At 37.6% G+C, this 23018-nt stretch overlaps 2 long non-coding RNA genes and 1 pseudogene across 2 annotated transcripts; 2 read left to right on the top strand and 1 right to left on the bottom strand.

Moving 5' to 3' along the window:
* Positions 1-2921: 2921 nt before the first annotated feature.
* LOC120207281 lies at positions 2922-22635 on the top strand (annotated as a pseudogene).
* Positions 14348-15444, top strand: LOC120207315. The gene is made up of 2 exons (XR_005524185.1): positions 14348-14471; positions 15408-15444. It is a non-coding gene; the product is annotated as an uncharacterized LOC120207315 (long non-coding RNA).
* Positions 15630-15824, bottom strand: LOC120207316. Its single transcript, XR_005524186.1, has 2 exons — positions 15749-15824; positions 15630-15709 (listed from the first exon to the last, which is right to left on the bottom strand). It is a non-coding gene; the product is annotated as an uncharacterized LOC120207316 (long non-coding RNA).
* Positions 22636-23018: the final 383 nt, after the last annotated feature.

Here is a 23018-nt window from a genome sequence, read left to right as displayed (position 1 = left end):
AGTTAATGTTAGAAATCGAAATAATTGATTCCCTAAAGCGAACAAAGATGCAAGGCTGTTTGTAAAGAAGGTTCTCTCTCAATTCTTTTGTGCTCATACATAGATTTCGAGTCACTCTTTTTTTCTCACATTTAGGTTCACTCACCTCTCATGGGCCATTATTCTTTTGGCTTTTGTAACTAGTGACCTCTTTTGCTTTTGCCTCTTTCTCAACTTTTTCTTTTTTTGCTTTCCCTACCTCCTCACAAATTATCATTTGATCTTTATTGATTGGAAGTGTGTCATTCTTTGCTGGTTGTTATTTTTCCTTGTCAGGTTTGTCATCTCTTGGCTTTTTCAGAGAAGATGGAGTAGAAGACGAGTAAGGATTCGAAGGATTACCTTGGTAAGAGGATGAAGTACCTTGGTAATGTTCACTGAATCGAAATCTCCTTTGGATTTGTGCTTAGATTGTCATTGCTTTCTTTAGTGTATCTTCAAGGTTTTTGTCCCCATGAAGGTCAAAAAGATCAGCCATGTTTGAGTTCAAGCCGAAGACGAATCATGGCACGGTGACCTTTTCTTTTTCGGCTATGTTAGCCATATTGAGTAAGGACTGCGTCTCCTTGTAGTAGTCTTCAACTGAACTTCTACCTTATCGAAGTCAGTGTAGTCGTAGTTTAACTTCTCGTGTATAATGTGTCGGTAGGAATCACTTCCTCATGGTTTGTTTGAGGTCGGTCCAAGAAGTGATCGTTGGAATTTGGAAGTTCTGGATCTTTTTTCTTGTTTGCATCCACCAAGTTTGTGCATATCCTTCAAATTGCATGGTGATAAGGGGAACTTGTTTAGCTTGTGGGTAGTCATGGTATGTGAACATGAGATCAACTTTTCCTTCCCAATCGATGTACCTGTCTGGATCATTGTCTCTTTTGAAAGACGGGATCATGAACTTTGGTTTTGCAAAGAGTTTGGGTGCTTGGAAACGTGGTTGTTCTCGCTTGGGTACCAAAAGTTCAGCATTATTTGGTCTTGGATTTTGGTTTGGTAGATCCAGTTGTGATTTTTTTCGTTCTCTTAAGGTTTCATCAAATCTTTCAACTTGATTCGTGAGTCGAAAAAGTGTGGCTAAGATAGTCGTAAGTGTCTTGTTGTTATTGTCGCCTATTCTGAAATCATAACACTAAAAAAAAAAATTAAAGTGAAATAAAAATAAAAGAAAGAAAATTCAACAAAGCAAGAGACCTCACAAGGCACTCCAAGAAAGTAACACAATGAGGGGCAAGTAAGCCGATCTTGTACTCTTTAAAACTCACTTTATCAAGTAGTCTTCCACAGTTCGTATCGGAGTTTGATTACTAGCGAAGGCGATAAGAAAACCTAAAGGTTCTAAGAGGCCAAACAAGGGTTAGACTCCAAGAGAACGAGAATGCAAGGAAGGAAGAAGTATGAAAACTCTTTAATCCTACTACACAAGAAAGATAATGTGTTAAATAATGCAAAAGAAGAATAAAAAGGAAAAACAAAAGAACCTAAAGCACTAAGAGTCAAAGAAAAAAAAGAACCAACCCATAAACATGGAAAACGCTAGATCAACTTGAGCAAAGTTTTTGAGGGGGTTACCGGTGTCCGAAAATTTTTGGCAAATTCTTGAATGTCTTTCGATGCATTAAGAAACCACCTATAAAATTTCAGAACCAAATACCTTCATTAGTATCCAGTGGACTCTATTGAACGGTGAGTCCTCAAACAATCTATTTTTCTTGATCGCTTTGTTTAAATGTGTTCTTGATCTCCAAATATTCTGTTTTTTGTGTAAATGATCATCAATATATGAAGTTGCAATCTGGAAATTTTCACAACGAAATTACTCCTGTAGAATTTTCAAGAAATTCGACAAGATCCTAGACCGAATCTGTCGAAGAAACTTGAAGAATGTATTTGAAGGCTCTAATGAACTCCGATTTGGGTGAATTTCGGACTGGAGATTTATATTAGGATGAATATGATATATAGAGAAAATCATCCCTAAATACTTTCGTTTGCAATTTTTTTGAATTTTTGGCTTTTTTTGTTTTTTTTAAATAGCAAACTAACAAGAAGGATTTGAATCTAAATTAAAATTAAATAAAAAGAACCTGAAACGATGAATCTTCTCTGGACTAGCTCTGTTGGGATACCTTGACGGTTTTGTGTGCAAGAACAAGCAAGATTGCTTGCTTCTTTCCAAGAATTGGCCCAAATCTGATACCAATTGATAGGGAAGCGGTGGCGGGTTAATGAACGTTGCTCTTGTTGAAGAATCAAGCCTAGAAAGCTCTAGAATTGATGAAGAACAATGGGGAATGAATAGGGGAAGGTGGTGGCAGCAAGTAGTATTCTTAGAGTTTCTTTTAAGTGCTGGAAACAATGTAAGAAACAAGATTAAAACAAGATAAAGAAAAGATAAAGGAATTACAAATAAAATAAGATAACCAAGAAATCAAAAGATCTCCCTTATTAAGGTGAACGGTAAAAATGATTGATGACGTGGATGGATATGTGGAAAATCGATGGATAATGTCCTATCGAGCCCTCCTAGTTGCAATAAAAAGGAAAACACGATAATATGGCTCTAACCAACCCTCCTAGTCGCGATGAAAAGGCAAATTGGAGTGTGAAGATTAATCTCCCTCACAAGAACTTGAAAGAACTCAAGGAGAAGAAACTTCGAAGGTATAAGGTAATCAGCACTTACAAAAACGAACTCTCGTTGTATTATTAATCAAAGAAATCTTCGAGAATTTGTTCTTCTAATAGGTTAGAGTAGAAACATTAGTCCAAAGAAGCATGTATTATGGACTCTAGTGCATGTATCAGAAACCAAGAAGGGGTGGGAATTTTTGGTAGAGCTACTTCGACGTCTCCACGATAAACGGTGGCTCCTTTCTACGAATTGACATATGGGTTTTGGACATGGCGATCTGGCACTCCGATTGGAAGTGGCAGTGACCTACACCACTAACCAGACAAGGTGGATCGATAGAGGGAGGGTGACAGGCTAAGGATTTGGGGAGGAATTTGGGGAAAGGGGCTCGGTTCACGCTAGGGGAAATTGGGTTGGAAAAATGATTATAATCCAACCAAATAATAATAAAACTTATTTTTACTAATTAAAACATGAACAAAAGCCTAGCCTAGAGGCTAAGGCATGGGCGTTCAAGCCCCCTTAGCCACCAAATCTTCATTTTTTATTTTCTACTGACCATAACTTCCCAGATTTTTGAAACTAGCCCAAAAACTTTTAGAAACTTGCACTTTAGTCCTTAAAATCAAATAATTTATTTAATAACTTTAAAATTGAGATTGAGGGCGTGACATACAAGGCCCAAGCTTTTGGTTTGCCATGACATGCAAGGTGGCTACGTGTATGATAACTTCGACACTTATGCCATCTAGCACTGGTATTTGATCAATGTTTTTGTTTATTTTTCTCATAAATTGGTCACTTTGCCTCCTCCTTGTTGGACCAATACTGCTCATAGGCATGGGGTTAAGGTTAGTTCCCTCATACTTTAGCATGAAAAGAGTTTAATTTGGCTTATTTCAAGTTGAAAATAGTGGGTTTAGCTGACTCAACTGATAAAGCCAGGGGATTTTGAGTTTATGGTTTTTCTTTTTATGTTGTTTTCAAGTTGTTCTCTTTTTGTTAAGAAAAATATTTTTTTTGGAGTTTTTTCTTTAAATTGCATAACATTGTGAACTACCAAGTTAGCGACTAGGCAACGATTTTTATAAATTTCAATAATTTAATAAAATAACAGTCTTTACTCTTTGCCAAGTCAAGAATGGTCTTTGTTTCTCTTCTATCGTAGCCATACATTTTGGTAGTCTGTTATGTGTTGAATGTCTATTTCATTTTCTTTGGAATGTAGTGTATTTTAGACACTAAAATGTGATTTATATATTTTTTTTCCTGTGGCTGCGGAATCTAAGGTGTTGGGGACATTCATCACAGAATGGGATGAAGAGAAAGCAATTTGCAAGGAACTGCTTTCGACAAAGGAGTCCACTCACAAGTATAGTGAACACTTGGTAGAGCTTGTTGTTGCTTTAGGCTTTGATGGTTGGATGGTATATGTTACACATCTATCAAGCTCAACACATACACACACGTACACAATGTTACAGAAAAAGCATGCTAAGTTTTTAGGAGAAGGAAAGATGAAAAATAAGAGAATGTTTTATTTTATTTTGGAGAAAGAATGGCAATTAGATACATCAATAAATTTTCTTCCTTTTATCACTATAACGTAGGAAATTTTCATATATTGGCAATCTCATTTCAACAATTAACCAAGGAAAGCTTCCTTGCAGCTCAATCTGGAGTTTCAAGTGGATGTCGGACAAATTTCTAATCTGAAAGAATTTGTCAGCCATTTCACTCAGACTATGCATTCTTTACTTCCTGGATCTTTGGTCATATGGTTTGTAAAAGAAGCCACAGATTAATTGTGCAATATATTTTGAAAAGAATAAGCCTTTCTTTGATATTAGTGATGGAATCTTCATTAACTGCACATGGAAGATATTGCTTTTATTCACTTTATCATCTATCGCAAACCTTATTTCATCTTTTCTTGAGTGTAAGACCTTTTGTATACCCTGCAGGAGGACTACCCAAACTTTCAGCAACTTGTTGTCAGTGATAGAAAGTTTGATGTCTATATGGGGATAGATGTGTTTAGAAGAGGAACATATGGTGGTGGCCAATGGATTGTATGTTCCTTGTAAATTTTGTAATAATATTTCTTTCATAGAGATATATTCTTAATTTTGGCTTTTTGGTTGGTTCTAGAAGCCAATGTGGAATTTTAACTTGTGGAACATGTAATGCCCCAAATATCAAATTAGGGATTTTATTGAAAAGATTTAAAAAGTTGAGGATTTATTTGATTAAATGATAAAAGATGAGAAATGATTTGGATTAGTGGTTTAGACTAAATTGTAGCAATGGATGATTAAGAGGCCATTCTTGTCCTTTAAGGGGAAATGAATTTAAAATTCATTTTTTATAAGTATTAAAGTAAAGAAATAAGGGGAAAAGTGAGTTAGCTAATGTCAAGTCTTTTCTTATTCTTCTTTCACATGGATAGCTCTCCTCCATAGCTAAAGGTGAGATTTCAATTTACTAGTTTATTCTTTCGTTTTTTGTTGGTTTTTGAAGCATTGAGTATGATATTAGCTTAAGGAATGATTAAATGGGATCAAAACTAAGAGATAGATGAGATATTTGAGATTGAAGAAAATGGGTTTTTGAGTTTATATTAGAATATGAGTTTTTACTGATGTTATTTAGTATTTTTAACTTGTACGTAAATAAGAGATAAGAAGCATTGGATGAGATTAAGAACATGTTAGAAAAAGTAGTGTGATTCTTAGATTTAAATGATCTTGGAAGATTTTAGATGTTCTAAGAAGCTAAATGAAGGAAAGTCAATATGGATAAGTGGAGAAGAGTTTAATAGTATTGTTTAGTGTTAACATAAGGAAATTTGACCCAATTTGGGTAATAATCGGGTTGAAAACTGGAAGATCTGGTACGGGTATCGGTACTGATAGAACAATACCGATACTATAGGCTTAAAATAGGAAGAACAACTGCGTAGTATCGATATTGATGCAAGCAATATCGATACAAAAAGGTGGATATCGATACTGTGAAGAAGATATTGATACCATTGATAACAGAATGAAAAATGGTGTCGATACGGTATTAGATTATCGGTACCATAGTATAGTAGTATCGATACCATGGTAGGGGTGTCGATACTATTTAGCCAGAAATGTTAAGATAAGTTGAGATTGTTATAGAAATTTAATAATATGTACTTTTGAGTATTGTTTAAGTATAATTGTTATGAAATATACTAACAATTGATATTGTACGTGTCTTTAATGGATACTTGAGTAGATCGAAATCAAGCTCCCGAGTTAAGCAAAACAAAAGGCAAAATACCTGAGTAATCAGCTTTGCGTTTTGGATACAATAGCGAGGAAATCCAGGTGAGTGCATTTATTATGTACATTAAGAGTTATAAGTATATGTTGCAATGGTATATCATTACTATGTGTACTACAAGCACTACGTGTGCAAATCTACGAAATTCATCATGAGTTGATGAATAACCGTACAGGAACTATGTGTGTAAATCCACAGAATTCATCATAAGTTAAGAAGTTTGGGAGCTCTTGAGTTCATGGGAAAAGAAGGTATTTTGACAAGGTTCTAACCTCCTCCACCTCCCCTTGCTCCTCCAGCACCGTGAATGTTAATCCATAAGGAGTTAAGAAGTTTGGGAGCTCTTGAGTTCATGGGAGAAGAAGGTAAAGGACTAATAGATGCAAATTTATGGTTGAATGATGTTATGATGATGTTGGAAAGTCTACATTGCTCCGGTCATGAAAATTTGGGTGGAGTTGTATCGTTACTCCGAGGATCAACTCTGGTGTGGTTTACAAATAGGACGATCTATGCATCACTCGAACAAGTGAACTGGCAATTCTTTCAAGATGAGTTTAAGAACAAGTGTATCGAGGAGCAATTTATGAGGTCAATGATGTTAAAGTTTCTTAACTTAAAATAAGGCGATCAAGCGGTGCATGAGTATGAGGCCGAATATAATAAGCTTAGCCGTTATGCTACCGAGGTGGTTCCTAATGATAAAGCTCGACGAGATTGGTTTATTGAGGGTCTGAGGCCTAAGTTGAAAGAGATGATGTTGACCGTAAACTTTCCTAGCCTATAAGAAGTTATTAATAGAACTAAGGCTATTGAAAGAACTCAAGAGGAGACTCTAACAGCGGAGAAGAGTATGCAGTCAGGAAAAAGGATTGGGATGTCTTCATCTTCACATCATGCTAAGAGAGGTAAGGGCATAGGTTCCCGATATACAAATAGAGATGATTATACTATAGCTTCACAAAAAACTAAACAATCTCAATCTGTTGTTGTTAGCTCGGGTAGAGCTTTTGGAGAAAGAAGTAATCAATGTCAGACATGTGGTAGATTTCACCAGGGAACATGTAGAGTGTTTTCTGGCACTTGTTTTGTTTGTGGAGAAATGGGTCACTATGCTCAAAACTGTCCGTAGAGGTCCGAGGATAGATTAGTACAAACTGATAGATCGGTAGTAGCCTCTAGTATAAGAAGAGGAAGAAGAAGATCAGATGGTCAATCTAAGTTTATCCAAAGATGAGAGACTCGGGGAGTGGCCCCAAATTTATAATATAAAGACCAATGAGGATCGGGATGATCCAGAGATCATAACAGGTACATTCTACCTTTTTAATGAGCCTGTTTTTGTTCTAGTTGACCCTGGTTCTACGCACTATTATATTAGTACAAAGTTGGTAAGAACTAGAGGAATTCCTTTAGAACCAATTTCTATTGAAATGATAGCGGTAAAGTTATGGGTCATACTACAAGGGTAACAAGGATGTGTAGAAAATGTCCAATTAAGATTAAAGGGGCCATGTTCTTGGCAAACTTGATGGAGTTTTCCTTTATGAGTTTGAAATGATTTTGGGCATGGATTGGTTGTCTGCACATCATAGATGGGTAGATTTTCGCCAGAAGCGATTATTCGATGAGAAAGGCTCTGAAATTTTAGTGATATGTGATAAAGCGAAATCACTCTCCAATGTAATATCAGCCATTACTGAAATAAAATGATGTCAAAGGGTTGCGTAGATTTTCTAGCTAATGTGACAGACACTCGATTGCCGAAAATGAGATTAAAATATATTCCAATAGTTAAGGAGTTTCCAGAGGTTTTTCCGAAAGAATTATCGGGTTTGCCTCCAGATCGTGAAGTAGAATTTAGGATTGAGGTTTACCCAGACACCAAACCTATTTCTATGGCTCCGTATCAGATGGCTCCAACGGAGTTAAGAGAATTAAAAGCACAGTTGCAAGAGATACTTGATAAAGGATTTATCATAGCTAGTGTTTCTCCTTGGGGAGCATTTGTGCTATTTGTGAAAAAGAAGGACGGGTCTTTGTTGTTATGTATTGACTATCATCAATTAAATAAAGTAGCGATAAAGAACAAGTATCCTCTTCTGAGGATTGATGAGTTGTTTGATCAATTGAAAGGTGCAGTAGTGTTCTCCAAAATAGATATGAGGTTGGGGTACCATCAGTTAAAGATCGAGAAGGATGATATTCCAAAGACAGCTTTTCGGACTCGGTATGGACATTACGAATTCTTGGTAATGCCACTTGGATTTACTAACGTTCCGGCAACATTTATGGACTTAATGAACAGAGTATTCCAACTGTACTTGGATCAATTTGTTGTAGTATTTATAGATGATATATTAGTGTACTCCAAGTCAAGAAAGGAACATGATGCTCATCTTAGAGTGGTTCTTCAGATACTTCGTGATAAGAAGTGGTTCTTCATGATAGCTGAGATTGTTTTCCTTAGTCATATAGTCTCTGCAGAAGGCATAAGAGTGGATCCCAAAAAGATTCAAGCCATAGTGGATTGGCAATCCCCAAGGAACGTTTCAGAAGTTTTAAGTTTCTTGGGGCTTGATGGTTATTATAGGCGGTTTGTGAAGAACTTCTCAATGTTAGCTATGCCGCTAACTAAGTTGTTACGAAAAGATGTGATTTTTGTTTGTATGGGAAAATGCCAAGAAAGTTTTGAAATGTTAAAGAGAATAGTAACCGAGGCCCCAATGCTCGTGAAACCTGAGTCGAGTAAGGATTATGTTGTTTACAGTGATCCATCCCATCATAGGTTGGGATGTGTGTTGATGTAAGAAGAGAAAGTGGTGGCTTACACCTCAAGGCAGTTGAAGAATCATGAGAGAAGTTACCAAACACATGATTTGGAATTGCCAACAGTAGTGTTTGCTTTGAAAAATTGGCACCATTTTCTGTATGGTGAGTGATAACTCCGAAAAATGGTCATATTTAGGACCTTTTCACTTAAGTTATTGACTGTCTAAGAGCTCATATAGGATCATATAGATGCATTTAGGAGTATATAGTTGCATGTGGTGGGATTCTGTTTGCTGAGCCATTTTATTTTGTAATCAGTGATGCTTTATGGGGAAGGTGTTTGTTTGATGGTGTTTGTTTGATGGTGTGCAGGATTTGGGAGCAAGGATAAGCAAAAGGGAATTGTCTTGACATGATGAGACTACTGAGCAAAATGAGATTGTCGCGACAACTCAGACAACATTTCTAGGCAGAAAATATAAAAGAATATATTTTTGTAAGAGACAACTGTTATTGTCTACACGTGATTTCTGCTATCAACCACATAGGATGGGCCCATTACCATCTCTGCACCATCACTCACTGAAAAGGAATAAACTTTAGGGTACTATAGAGATTTTAACATAAAACCCTAGGTTATTCTCCCCCTATAAGTAGGAGATAAGGCCAGAATGAAAAATAACCTTTTGACACGCTATCTAAACTTAAATTCAGAGAGAAAAAGGTCTCTCCTTTTTCCGTCAGTCGTTTTTGCCGTGGCATTCCTCCGTTGACAAGCTAGAGGGAGTGGCGATCTAGGCGTCCGAGAGGAGCTAGCTCACTGGGACAATTCATGGTGGCCGAGGGAAGCTCTGACAATGCACGTCGAAGGCTTTTCCTCATTCCCTTTTCTATTTGCTTTCATCTTTATCATCTGGGTTGTAATGAACGGATTAACTTGCTATGTGCTTGATATATTAAAACCCCACCATGAACTAGTCTTATTTCGTGGGAGTTCATTTTGGATATTTAAGATTTGCTTTAATGAATGGTTGTTTTTTGTATGCTATTATCTGTTTTGTTTATGGAGTTTAATGCCTTAAGGTTGTATGAGCTATGAGAGTAGCCATTCGTTAATAGATTACTAAGTGTTTGAGAGAATGTCTAAGTAGCACATCCTTAGTGGTCGAGAGAAACTAGGGAGAAACCATATAAACAAGGGGTTCTAGATAGTAACTAGCCCTAATCCACTTTAGAGATAAGGCTAGGATTTCAGTCGGCTAAAAGGAGTAGTACATGATCGAGAGGTTAGATGTTAATGTTGCCGCAAAAAGGTATTACCGTGACATATCCTGTTATCTGGACCAATAGGATCCCTGCAGTAGGTAACGCCAACCTGTTTGCCAAGGTATCTTCAATCTGCCGAGTCCCTTAACTAGAGATAGTATAGGGTACCCTTAATAGACTCTATAGGGCAGATAAGGCATAGAAGTAAAACCATTCTGAGAGGTAGACTTAAATTTCCCAAGTGACTCCTGTCCTGCATTCCCATAGTAGCTTGTCATGTGAGAAAAGTCTAAAGTCCTGATAATCAAATCCATATTTACATTTTATTTTTCCTTTACATTTTCAATTGATTTTAATACACTCAATTTAATTTTGCCACGACATTTCTATCCATTTTGCCACAACATCTCCACTTGCTACCATATTACATTGCACCATCATTCTATTTCCACCTACATCCATTTCATTTTGCACAACATTCTCATTTGTGAATACAGTAGTTAAACTTAGTTACTTTAGAATAGTGCATAAACTTTACTTAAGATCTCTCCAATCCCTGTGGATATGATACTCTCTCATCACTATATTACTTGTTCGATTATGTATACTTGCACATACTTCGCGTCTATATATAGTACTCACAAAAGTGGACAGTGAGCGTTACTATGTTTACACGGATCACAAGAGTTTAAAATACTTGTTGACTCAGAAAGAGCTGAATTTGGGACTGAGAAGATGGATTGAGCTCTTAAAATATTATGATTTGGTTATTGACTATCATCCGGGAAAGGCTAATGTGGTAGCCGATGAGCTCAGTCGAAAGAATTTTGCAGCTTTAAGGGCTTTAGTGCACATATGTCTTTAAAGGAACATAATGCTTTGATTGCAGAATTAAAGTTAAAGTATATTCTTTTGGATCAGGTAAAAGAGCTTCAATGTCAAGATGAGAAATGCTTAATAAGATTGACGTAAGTCAAAAAAGAAGAGGCCAAAGATTTTTGAAATGAGGGATACTGGATGTTTATATTATCATGGAAGACTTTGCATTCCCAATGATGAGAACTGAGGAAAGATATTCTTTGCGAGGCACATTATAACCCTTTGACGATGCACCCAGGTGGGAATAAGATGTATTAGGACTTGAAGAGTCGTTACTGGCGGCCTAGTATGAAAAGAGTTGTAATGGAGTTTGTTGTAAAATGTTTAACATGTCACCAAGTGAAAGTTGAACATTAAGTGCCTTCCGGATTGCTACAACCGATAATCATTCCTGAGTAGAAGTAGCAACGAGTTACAATGGATTTTGTTTCAGGGCTACCCTTTTCACCAAGTAAAAAGGACTCGATATGGGTAATAGTGGACAGATTGACCAAGACGGCTTATTTTATCCTAGTTCGAGTAGACTACTCGATGGACAAGTATGTAGAGTTGTATATAAAAGAGATAATTAGATTGCATGGAGTGCCTATTTCGATAATGTCTGATTGAGACCCAAGGTTTACTTCAAGATTCTAGAAGCCTTTGCATGAGGCATTGGGTACTCGATTGAAATTCAGCATAGCTTTTCATCCGCAGACAGATAGGCAGTCAAAGCGAGCTATACAAATATTAGAGGATATGTTAAGGGAATGTGTGATGGAATTTAAAGGATCATGGGAGAGGTGTTTTTCTTTAGCAAAATATTTGTATAAAAATAGTTACCAATCGAGTATTAAGATGGCCATGTATGAATTTTTTATGGGAGAAAGTGCATAACACTATTAAATTGGTTTGAACTAAAAGATCGGGACATGGTTGGCCCAGATTTGATGAAAGATTTGGAAGAAAAAGTGAAAATTATCCAGAGTAATCTAAAGAAAGCCTCAGATCGCCAGAAGTCTTATGCTGATTTGAAAAGAAAGAAAATCGAATTTCAGGGGGGGATAAAGTATTTCTGAAGGTATCACCTTGGAAGAAGGTATTACGTTTTGGGCGAAAAGGAAAGATGAGTCTGAGGTTCATTGGACCTTATGAGATCTTGAAAAGGATCAGACCAATAGCTTATCAGTTAGTTTTTCCTTCGGATAAGGACAAGATCCACAATGTTTTTCACGTATCGATGCTTAAGAGGTACAGATCAGATCCATCCCATGTTATCACTCCTGAAGAAATAAAGATCCGACCAGATTTAACTTATGAGGAGGAACCAGTGCAAATATTGTTTAAGGAAACCAAGGAATTACGTAACAAAAGGATTCTGTTGGTTAAAATGCTTTGGCAGAATCATAAGGTAGAATAAGCTACTTTGGAAAGAGAGAAGGACTTGATGAAGCAGTTTCCTTACTTCATCGTTTCAGGTATTCCTTTAAATTCGAGGACGAATTTTCTTAAGGGGGAGAATTGTAATGCCCCAAATATCGAATTAGGGACTTTTTTTAAAAAAGATTTAAAATTTGAGGATTTATTTGATTAAATGATAAAAAATGAGAAATGATTTGGATTAGTGGTTTAGACTAAATTGTAGCAATGGATGATTAACAGGGCATTGTGGTCTTTTAAGGGGGAAATGAATTTAAAATTCATTTTTACAAGTATTAAAGTAAAGAAATAAGTGGAAAAGTGAGCTAGCTAAAGTCAACTCTTTTCTTCTTCTTCTTTCACGTGGATAACTCTCCTCTATAGCTAAAGGTGAGATTTCAATTTGCTAGTTTATTCTTTCGTTTTTGGTTGGTTTTTGAAGCATTGAGTATGATAGAAGCTTAAGAAATGACTAAATGGGGTCCAAACTAAGATATTAAAGAGATTTTTGAGATTGAAGAAAATGGGTTTTTGAGTGTTATGTTAGAATATGAGTTTTTATTGATGTTATTTAGTATTTTTGACTTGTCAAATATGTAAAATAAATTTGAAACATTGGATGAGATTAAGAACATGTTAGAAAAAGTAGTGTGATTCTTAGATTTAAATGTTCTTGGAAGATTTTAGATGTTTTAAGAAGCTAAATGAAGGAAAATCAATATGGATAAGTAAAAAAGAGTTTAATAGTATTGTTGGGTGTTAACATAAGGAAATTTGACCCAATTTGGGTAATAATCGGGTTGAAAACTGGAAGATCTGGGTACGAGTATCGGTACTAATAGAACAATATCGATACTATACTGGATTGATAAATGGAAAGAAACAGCGTAGTACATTGATACGAATGCAAAAATGGTATCAATATCGTATAAGAGTATCGGTACCATAACACAGTAGTATCGATACCATGGTAGGGGTATCAATACTATTGAGCCATAAATGTTAAGATAAGTTGAGATTGTTATAGAAATTTAATAATATGTACTTTTGAGTATTATTTAAGTATAATTGTTAGGAAATATACTTACAATTGATATTGTACGTGTCTTTAATGGATGCTTGAGTAGATCGAAATCAAGCTCCTGAGTCAAGCAAAACGAAAGGCAAAGTACCTAAGTAATCAGCCTTGCGTTTTGGATACAATAGCGAGTAAAGCCATGTGAGTGCATTTATTATGTACATTAAGAGTTATAAATATATGTTGCAATGTTATATCAATACTATGTGTACTACAGACACTATGTGTGCAAATCCACGGAATTCATCATGAGTTGATGAATAACCGTACAGGAACTATGTGTGCAAATCCACAGAATTCATCATGAGTTGATGAATAAACGTACAGGCACTATGTGTACAGATCCATGGAATTCATCATGAGTTGATGAATAAACGTACAGGCACTATGTGTGCAGAATCGCGGAATTCATCATGAGTTGATGAACTACTGTATAGGCACTACGTGTGCAAATTAATAAATGAATATGAATATAAAGTTGGTAAATTACCATATTAGCACTAAGGGTGTAAATTTATAAGGTTTATAATAAATTAAAAGAAGTTACTCGATATCAGAATTGTTATGCTATACTTATATCGCCTCGACAGTAACAGTACGACATTCATGTCTACTTTTGATGTATTTTGTTGGCATGTATTAGATTTAATAAAAACATTCTAAAAAGCATTTTATTTAACCTGATGTAAAAATGATGAAGTGTGAACATTTCTTTTTGTTATCTATTTAAGTTTAATGCATGTTTTATTATTAGTAAATTAAAATGTTTTATAAAAAGAAACAAAATTTTTCGGGTTTATAAATGAGGAACTATTTTAAAGGTTAGATGACATTTGTATCTCGTGTACGGAAAAATATACGGGAAATGGGTGTTACAGAACATATCTCAATTCTTTGAGATATGTTTTGTTTTCAAATTCATGCTTTCTTGCCGTTACCTTTTGATTGGAAATTCTCATTAAACAAATCATAGCAATGTAGTGTTATACAATTACCTTTCGAAGTTGGAAGTTGATGCACAAATTTGGTTGGATTGTGATTTCATCAACAGTGGTGGTTACCTGCTTACATTTTGTTTCCTTTCTTGAGGAATCTTAGGTGACGTTTGGTTCACTGGAATCCCTTGGAATTAGGGGGAATTGGAATCCAATTCCACCACTCTCCCATGTTTGGTTCAAGTTTTTAAAGGGGGAATTGAAATCCAATTCCATCAAGGGAGGGAAAGCAAATTCCATCCATAACATGATGGAATTGAAATCCTTCGAAGGAGGAAATGTGAAATTTGACCATATTACCCTCATCAATCTTTTGGTATTCGGGTCGGATTTTTTTTTAAAAATCGAGATCGGGTTGGATTTTTTTTAAAATTTCGGGTTCGGGTCGGGTCGTATTTTTTTAAGTGTGATATTCGGGTCGGGTTTAGAGTGAAAAATACCCGACACGAAAAAAATATATAATAATTACAATAATACCCCTCTCTATATTTTTTTCCAATTAAGTCACTATTTTTATTGAATATAAATAATTTTTTTATTATTTCGGGTCGGGTCGTATTTCTAATTCATATATTCAAGTCGGGTCGGGTCGGGTGAAACGTTATTTTGGTCGGGTCAGGTCGGGTCTCGGGTAGAGGTTCCCTTGTTCTCGGATTGGGTCGGGTGGACCAAAAACTCGACCCAACCCGACCCATGACCATCCCTAATTGGGATGTTTTTAACTTATGATGTTTATTAGTATGATTATTTTAATTTATTGAAATGAATAATCAATCAATAAAATGAAAATTTAATATTTTTTTAAATTTTTATAATATATTGCTACATGTAAGTTATAAAACAAACTAAAATTAAGCAATTCTGTCATTTTATATTACTGAAATCAAATTCATCTGACATGTCTGCAAACCAAACAGAATATGAAATTGGATTCCAATTCAATTTCCTACCAACCAAATAGGTTTCAGATTCAGATTCCAATTCCTTCACAGATTTCAATTCCCTCATAAACATTCCAGCAAACCAAAGGTCACCTTAGTATTTATATATTATTATAAATACGGTGAAAATAAAAACAAAAATAGAGCATGTTCTTGAGTCTTGAGCCATGTTGTAATAAGTGCCTGAATTTATGCTTCCTTTAATGATATAATCATATAATTAATGCTTGGAATTTCCATAGCAGTTTGGCGGCTAGTACTATGTACATATTTTGTTTTGTTTCTGGTTGATTTACAGTTTTTGAATAATGTAATAGGAAAAAGTTATTTCTGATTTTCATCTTTGTTATGTTACGAGACAAAATATAAAATGAGCTCTTTGCTTGTTAAATGCATTAACCTGAGAGTGACGGGTTATAATCAGTTGTAATTCATCGACTTTCTTAATCCAAGTGACATCTCAATTTTGGCTAGTTAGCACTGCTAGTTTCTTGTGTCAGATGTCCTTTAGTTTTTGCTAATTTCTTGTGCCAGTTGTCCTTCAGTTTGACTGATTGAAACCCTAACATTTTTTTCCATTTTTTTCCATAATAGACAAATGTTGCACTTGATGTGATAAAGAAGGACAATATCTCAGCTGCACTATTTGCTCCCGGATGGATCTATGAAACAAAACAACCCCCTGATTTTCAGACTGCTCAAAATCGGTATTGCACTTCTTTCTTTAGGCAGATTAGTGTTGTTATAGAATGCTTATTTATTAAGTAAGATGTCCACTCTTCCCTTTCAATGATGCTTTGGTCCTATACATTTAATTCTAAGACTTGTTGGTTTTCCACTTCATGCATGAAGTCAACGTCCAACAATTTTTTATGAGTGTAATTATGTAGCTGAGTTACTGACTTGTAGACAGTTTGACATATACATATACGTCGGTGCGTGTTGAAGTTTACACACAAGAATCTTGAAGCTATCAAAAGATACAAGAAGTGTGCTATTAACCAAGGATATGCAGCACATTTATACACAAGTTTACTGACTTAACAACCCTCTAACAGTTTCTAACAACTCTAACCAACTGCTAACCACCATACATTAACTGCACACACACACAAACTATTAGCAGCATGCACGTACGCATGTAGTCATGCTTCAACATTCTCCCCGTCCTTCTCAGTTGTTCTCTTCTCTGCTACCTGCACTTTCTGAGTAAACATTACATGTGCAGACTTAGCCAACGGTTTTGTCATCACATCTGCCACTTGATGTACACACAAACTATTAGCAGCAGCACGTACGCATGTATCATGCTTCAACATTCTCCCCCCCTCCTCTCAGTTGTTCTCTCTCTGCTACCTGCACTTTCTGAGTAAACATTACATGTGCAGACTTAGCCAACGGTTTTGTCATCACATCTGCCACTTGATGTTCAGACGGTACATAGTTAACTCGAACAACTCCACATTCAACCTTTTCACGAACAAAGTGTATATCCAGTTCTATGTGCTTTGATCGTGCATGAAATATTGGATTAGCACTCATTGCAATGGCACTTGTATTATCACTCCACACAACCGGAACCGCATCAACTACTTCACCCATGTCTGCCAACAGAGACTTAACCAAGATCACCTTAGCTACAGTATCAGTAACATTGCGGTATTCAACTTATGTTGTTGATCGAGCCACTGTCTTCTTTCGCTTCGCACTCCATGAGACCAAATTGCAGCAAAAAAACACACATGAGTCAGACACAGACCTACGGTCATCGACGTTACTGGCCCAGTCAGCATCAGCAAATGCAGTCACACAGCACCCTTTAAATACAGTCGACCGCCTGAACACCAAGCCCCAATCAACTGTACCACTCAAGTAAAGCATTATTCTCTTAACAGCAAGCCAATGGCCATCAAAAGGATGATGCATGTACTGTGCCACTCGATTAACACTAAATGCAATGTCTGGCCTTGTATGACTCAAGTATAACAAGGAACCAACTATGCTTCGATACATCCAAGCGTCTGAAAGTGATTTCCCAGCATCACTCGTTAGTTTCGGTGACACTACCATAGGTGTAGGAGCAGGTTTAGCAGTAAGCATCCCAGTCTGCTCCAGCAACCCTTGAATAAACTTGCGTTGGCTTAACACCAGCTGCTCGGGCGATCTACGAACCTCAATACCCAGGAAATATCCAAGCTCTCCCAAATCTTTCAAGGAGAACTTTTTTCCAAGTAGACTCGCCACTTCATTAACAGCATCACTCGATTCACCTGTTATGATAATGTCATCTACGTACACAAGCACCAGTGTACGAACTCCACCCACTCGACGAACAAACAAGGAAGCATCCACCGTTGTACCACAAAATCCTAGTTCCAACAAGAAGTTGCGCAGCTTAGCATACCACATACACGACGCTTGTCGCAGCCCATACAGGGCCTTCTACAACCAACAGACTAACCAGATCCCATCACTGGCTACTCGTTCAAACCCTGGTGGTTGCACCATGTACACCTCTTCTCCAAGTTCCCCATTAAGGAACACATTATTAACATCCACTTGCCTCAGACTCCAACCACGATTGACAGCTAGGGACAACACAACATTCATCATGGTGGCCTTTACCACAGGGCTTAATGTATCACTGAAGTCATGGCCAGGTACTTGTGAGTAACCCCTCACCACAAGGCGAGCCTTATGCTTCAACACAGAGCCATCAACATTAAGCTTGATTTTGATCAACAACAACAGCCAACTGTTGCACACCCTTCCGGTAATGGTTCAAGCCTCCAGGTATCGTTCCTCACCAACGCATCATACTCAGCCAACACTGCTTCCTTCCACTGAGGATCTTGTAGTGCCTGAGTAATCGAACACGGCTCACTGCCACTGCCCCGGGCTTGAGCAAGGAGCACATTTAGTTTAAAAATCCCTCGTATGCTACGAGTGACCATCAGATGCTCATTGTGAACTGAGGAACAAGCTGAAACAACCTCAGTCTGTCTAGGTGCCTCAATAGGGCTTGAGGAACTTGCTGGTGCAACCTCGATCTGGCTAGTCACTTCAGCAGGAACTACCTCATCATTCATACCATCATTATTTTGACCTCCACGAACACTTTCACTCTCAGCAGACTGACTCTCCTCACTGCTAGAAGCTCTAGCTACATCAACCTCTGGCATTTCCTCATTGCACACTGGTTCATATTCAAACTCGGGCACCACAAGTTGTGAGGCATTACCACAAACACGTTGCGCACCTGGAATCACCATCAAAGACACTCCAATACATGGCCTTTGTGCACCTGTTCCACTATGCTTCCCACCTTCAAGTCCAGCAAATGGAAACACGTGCTCATCAAAAACTACATATCGAGACATGTACACCTCTCCATCAGGTGCTAAGCATTGGTACCCTCGATGATTCATACTGTAGCCCAGGAACACACACAATTATGACCTGTATGCAAGTTTATAGGGCTGAAACACCCTTAGGTGAGGAAAGCACCTGCAGCCAAACACCCTTAGATGATCATACGTAGGAGGCTTCCCAAACAGTTTCTCAAACGGTGTACAGCCGTGAAGTACCTTAGTCGGCAACCTATTAATCAAGTGAGATGTTGTCACTACTGCAAATGACCAATACTTTAAAGGTAAGGCTGCTCGAGCCAGTAAAATCAATGCCATCTCAAACAAATGCCTATGTTTCCTTTTAATAACCCCATTCTATTGGGATGTATGAGGACACGCCACACGATAATGAACTCCACACTGTGTAAGCACAGCTAAAAGAGACCGATACTCACCTCCCCAATCACTCTGCACTGCTTTCACCACCTTACCAAATTGAGTTCAAACTAGCCTCTGAAATAAGAGAAACGCTTGGACAGCCTGTCCTTTGTTTTTCAGTAAATACACCCAGGTATGCCTTGAAAATGAATCTACAAATGACACATAATATCGGAAACCGTTTGATACAATATGTCCAGGACCCCACAGATCAGTAAATACCAACTGGAACGGTTGTTCATACTGAGTTTCAGACGCATGAAACGGTAGCTTGTAGCTTTTGCTCATTTGACACGAAACACATACAAGAAGTGACTGTTTATTAAAACTGCTTCGCAAGTTTATATTACATTGCTTGCAAACTTGCAACAAAACTTTATAGGATGGATGACCCAACCGATCATGCCACAGTACATAGTTATTACTAGAATTAACAATTATATTTTCTTCAGCAGCTCGACCCTGAGTAGACAGAACACTATCGAACTCATACAAGCCATCCGTTTCACTTCCTCGTAGCAACACAACACCAGTCCTTTCATCTTGAACTATACAGTGATCATCATGAAATTCCAAAAAAACTCCATTGTCCCTGGCAAACTAGGAGACCGATACCAGTTTCTTAGTTATGGAGGGTACATGCAACAAGTCACTCAACATTAAAGCATGAGATGTAGTAAAAACAGACGCTCGACCAATTCTATTAATGCATAAATAATTACCATTGTCTACAGTCAGCTTACCATCTCCTGTATAGTCTGTGCCATCCATAACCTCTGTGGTATCGGGCGTGATATGATGAGTGGCTCTCAAATCCACAAACTAGGAAGATGGGGACGAGCTCGTAGCAGCCATATTTGCAACAGGCTTAAATCGTTCTTGATCACTTGTTCCAGCTACACTCATATTGACCTTGTTTCCACACACACAGTTGTTGGAGTTAAAGTGACATATATTAGCATTAGGTACTCGATCCTTAAACGCGTTCCTTCCATCAGACTCATCTACACCCGAGAATGTTTTATCGAACCTATACCAGCACCGGTTAACAAGATGATCGTTCTGCCACACAATTGGCACTGCACCTTGACACCGCCTCTCCCACGACCAGTCTAATTACTATAAGCATTGTGTCTATCTGATGTGGCTTTATCTTGTTGAGCAAACCGACTAGCTCTGTCATTCATGGAAGCCTTTACCTATGAGACATTCGTAGCAGCAGTTATATTGTCAAACCTACTGAAATTCTTTTGTTGAGTTTCAGCATCAATGAATACAATCACAACCCCTTCTAAGGTCAAGGAATCTCGACTGGCTGATAAAACAGTGATAACCGGCCTGTACTCAGCTGATAACCCATTCAAGATTGTCGCAATATGCTTTAGTTCGGACACTGGACTGCCACATGATGCCAAGACATCACATATCTCTTTAACTTGAGATATGTAGCCTCGCATCCCCAAATCTCCTTGATGAACTACTTTAAGTTGATAGTGCAGGTTCATTACTGCTGTTGTAGATTTTCAGGCAAAAATCTTGTTAATCGTCTTCCATACTTGAGCAGTTGTCTCAACCCCCACTAATTGCGGTAGTAAGGACGGGCTGATTGTGGATAGTAGCCATGAGGCCAAGGCACTGTCTTGGGCCACAAAGACCTCATAATCTTCATTTTCAACCACCGCGCCACCATCCAGCACAACCATCATAGGCGGAGCAGCCACCAAACCAGAAAGCAGTTTCTCAAGCCGATAACTCCTAACTGTCAACAACACCTGTTGTTTCCACAATAGGAAATTTTGTTCATCAAGCACCACGCTCAATCGCTTATTAGTAAACCCTTTGGAAGCAGCTACCCAGTGATCTGAGTTGCTTAGAACACTACCAGAAGACGGAGAAGTAGGGAACGCCATATAGCAGAACTGCACTCAACAAAAAAAAACTCTTACTACACCACTGGATCAATAGTATCTGATACTAAGTTGAATTTTACACACAAGAATCTTGAAGCTATCAAAAGATACAAGACCGTGCTATTAACCAAGGATATGCAACACATTTATACATAAGCTTACTGACTTAACAGCCCTCTAACAGCTTCTAACAACTCTAACCAACTACTAACCACCTGTACATTAACGGTGCACACACACAAACTATTAGCAACATGCACGTACGCATGTAGCCATGCTTCAACAATGTGTGTTTTTATTCCTAATTTGGGATGGTGATTTAATCATATTATGCCAGAATTTGTACATACCTTTTCTCATTTAAGCCTTTTCAAAGAGCTTCACTACAAATCCCTGGCTTTTACAGTTGGTGGGATCTAGTTGAGAAATCATGGGGAATTGTACAAAATTATCCTAAAGTATTACTATTCTACTCAAATTTTGATAAAGTTGCAATCATGTCAAATATTTTGTTCTTCTCTTATGTGTGTTTTAAAATAAGCGAACATGTAAAACTTGAAAATTATTACTCGTTACATAGCCGGATTCCTCAGACATATATGTGTTTGTTTTCTACATATTGACTCTCTTGTAATTTCACAGGGCCATGGCAATCACATTTCCATCAATGGAAGACAAGTATTAAGCACTCAATGGATTAACATTTCTTCACAAACCTTTCAGGTAGCTACTTCATGGACATATCTTGTTTCTTTCACTTATCACTCACTGTTTGATGTTACTCTTAAGTTGTATATTTATAAAAAAATGTAAATTCTTTTACATTCTTGTTTCAGCCTTTCCTCAAGTATGTTGACAATTTTACCTCGAACACTATTGATGTCCGTCTTGAGTAAGTTTGCACTTGACATAATTCAGCCATATGTATAATGTTCAGAGATCTAATAACTGGTTCGTAAAATGGTAACTTTAAGGAAGCTTCTTTCAGCGGAGGAGAAAACCTCACATTTAAAGGAACCCTTGAGGCCAGTGCCTATGTCTCAACCAGACTCTTTATAGGAGAGCTTGTTATGGTTGGCTTACCTGTTCATTTCATGTATTCGGTAAGCTATCTTGATTCTCGATTAAGTGTTTCGGTTGCAACTGGCTATTCACAAAATAAAATATTTGTAACCAATAACAATATAATGCTTTATGCCACAAATTAGTGCAGGTAAAATCAGAAGGTAACTCTCAAGTGGGTATTTCCCTTGAATTCTCTTCTGAAATGGAAGGAAAAAAATAAATTGCTTATTGCATCCCACGGATTGAATCAATTCTCGAGAAAATTCGATGAAGTGACTGTGGTTCGCCAACTTACAAAACCAGACATGGCACCAGGATGGGCTATACAAGAGAGCATCATTTCATTGGATGGGTACACTTTGAAAGAAATTGATGATGTATGCTACAGGCAACAACTGGAAAATATAGAACCTCGATAAAAAAATAACCAGGATCAAGCAGCATACTTTGTTGTTCTTGGACACATTAGAATTTCAGCTTCGGTAGAAAACACAATATTTCCTCCATCAATTTCCTGGATCGTCGAGAGCCGGGATGTCAAATGGGGAGGTTCTAAACTATGAAGCACAAGGACGTCATTGCTTCCCACGTTTCAGTACCCGATATGTCCCCGTTATGGGGAAAGGACGGGGATGGCATGGGTACGTATTGCGGACGTGCCACATGGCGAGGTACGGCTGAACAAACTTGGGGACGTTTTGATGCTTACCTGGTGACATTTCGGGGATGGCATGTGACTATCACATGCATCCCCAGGTGGCTGAATCGACCCACACGGCGGAGAATGAGAGCCAAAGCTCGCGGGTTTCAGATCAACATGACCTATGTCAACGGTGAGGGTTGGGGTCACAATGTGGAGGCTTTTAGAAGATGATCGACAACCGAAGGATAGTGGTGACACGACGAGATATGGGTTTACGGGATGACCGGCGAGGATTTGTGAATC

This window comes from Hibiscus syriacus, unplaced genomic scaffold (genome assembly GCF_006381635.1).
Source record: "Hibiscus syriacus cultivar Baekdansim isolate YM2019G1 unplaced genomic scaffold, ASM638163v2 tig00014444_pilon, whole genome shotgun sequence".
Lineage (NCBI taxonomy): Eukaryota > Viridiplantae > Streptophyta > Magnoliopsida > Malvales > Malvaceae > Hibiscus > Hibiscus syriacus.
The sequence above is the reverse complement of the archived record's forward strand: the minus strand, read 5'-3'. Positions and strand labels throughout refer to the sequence as shown.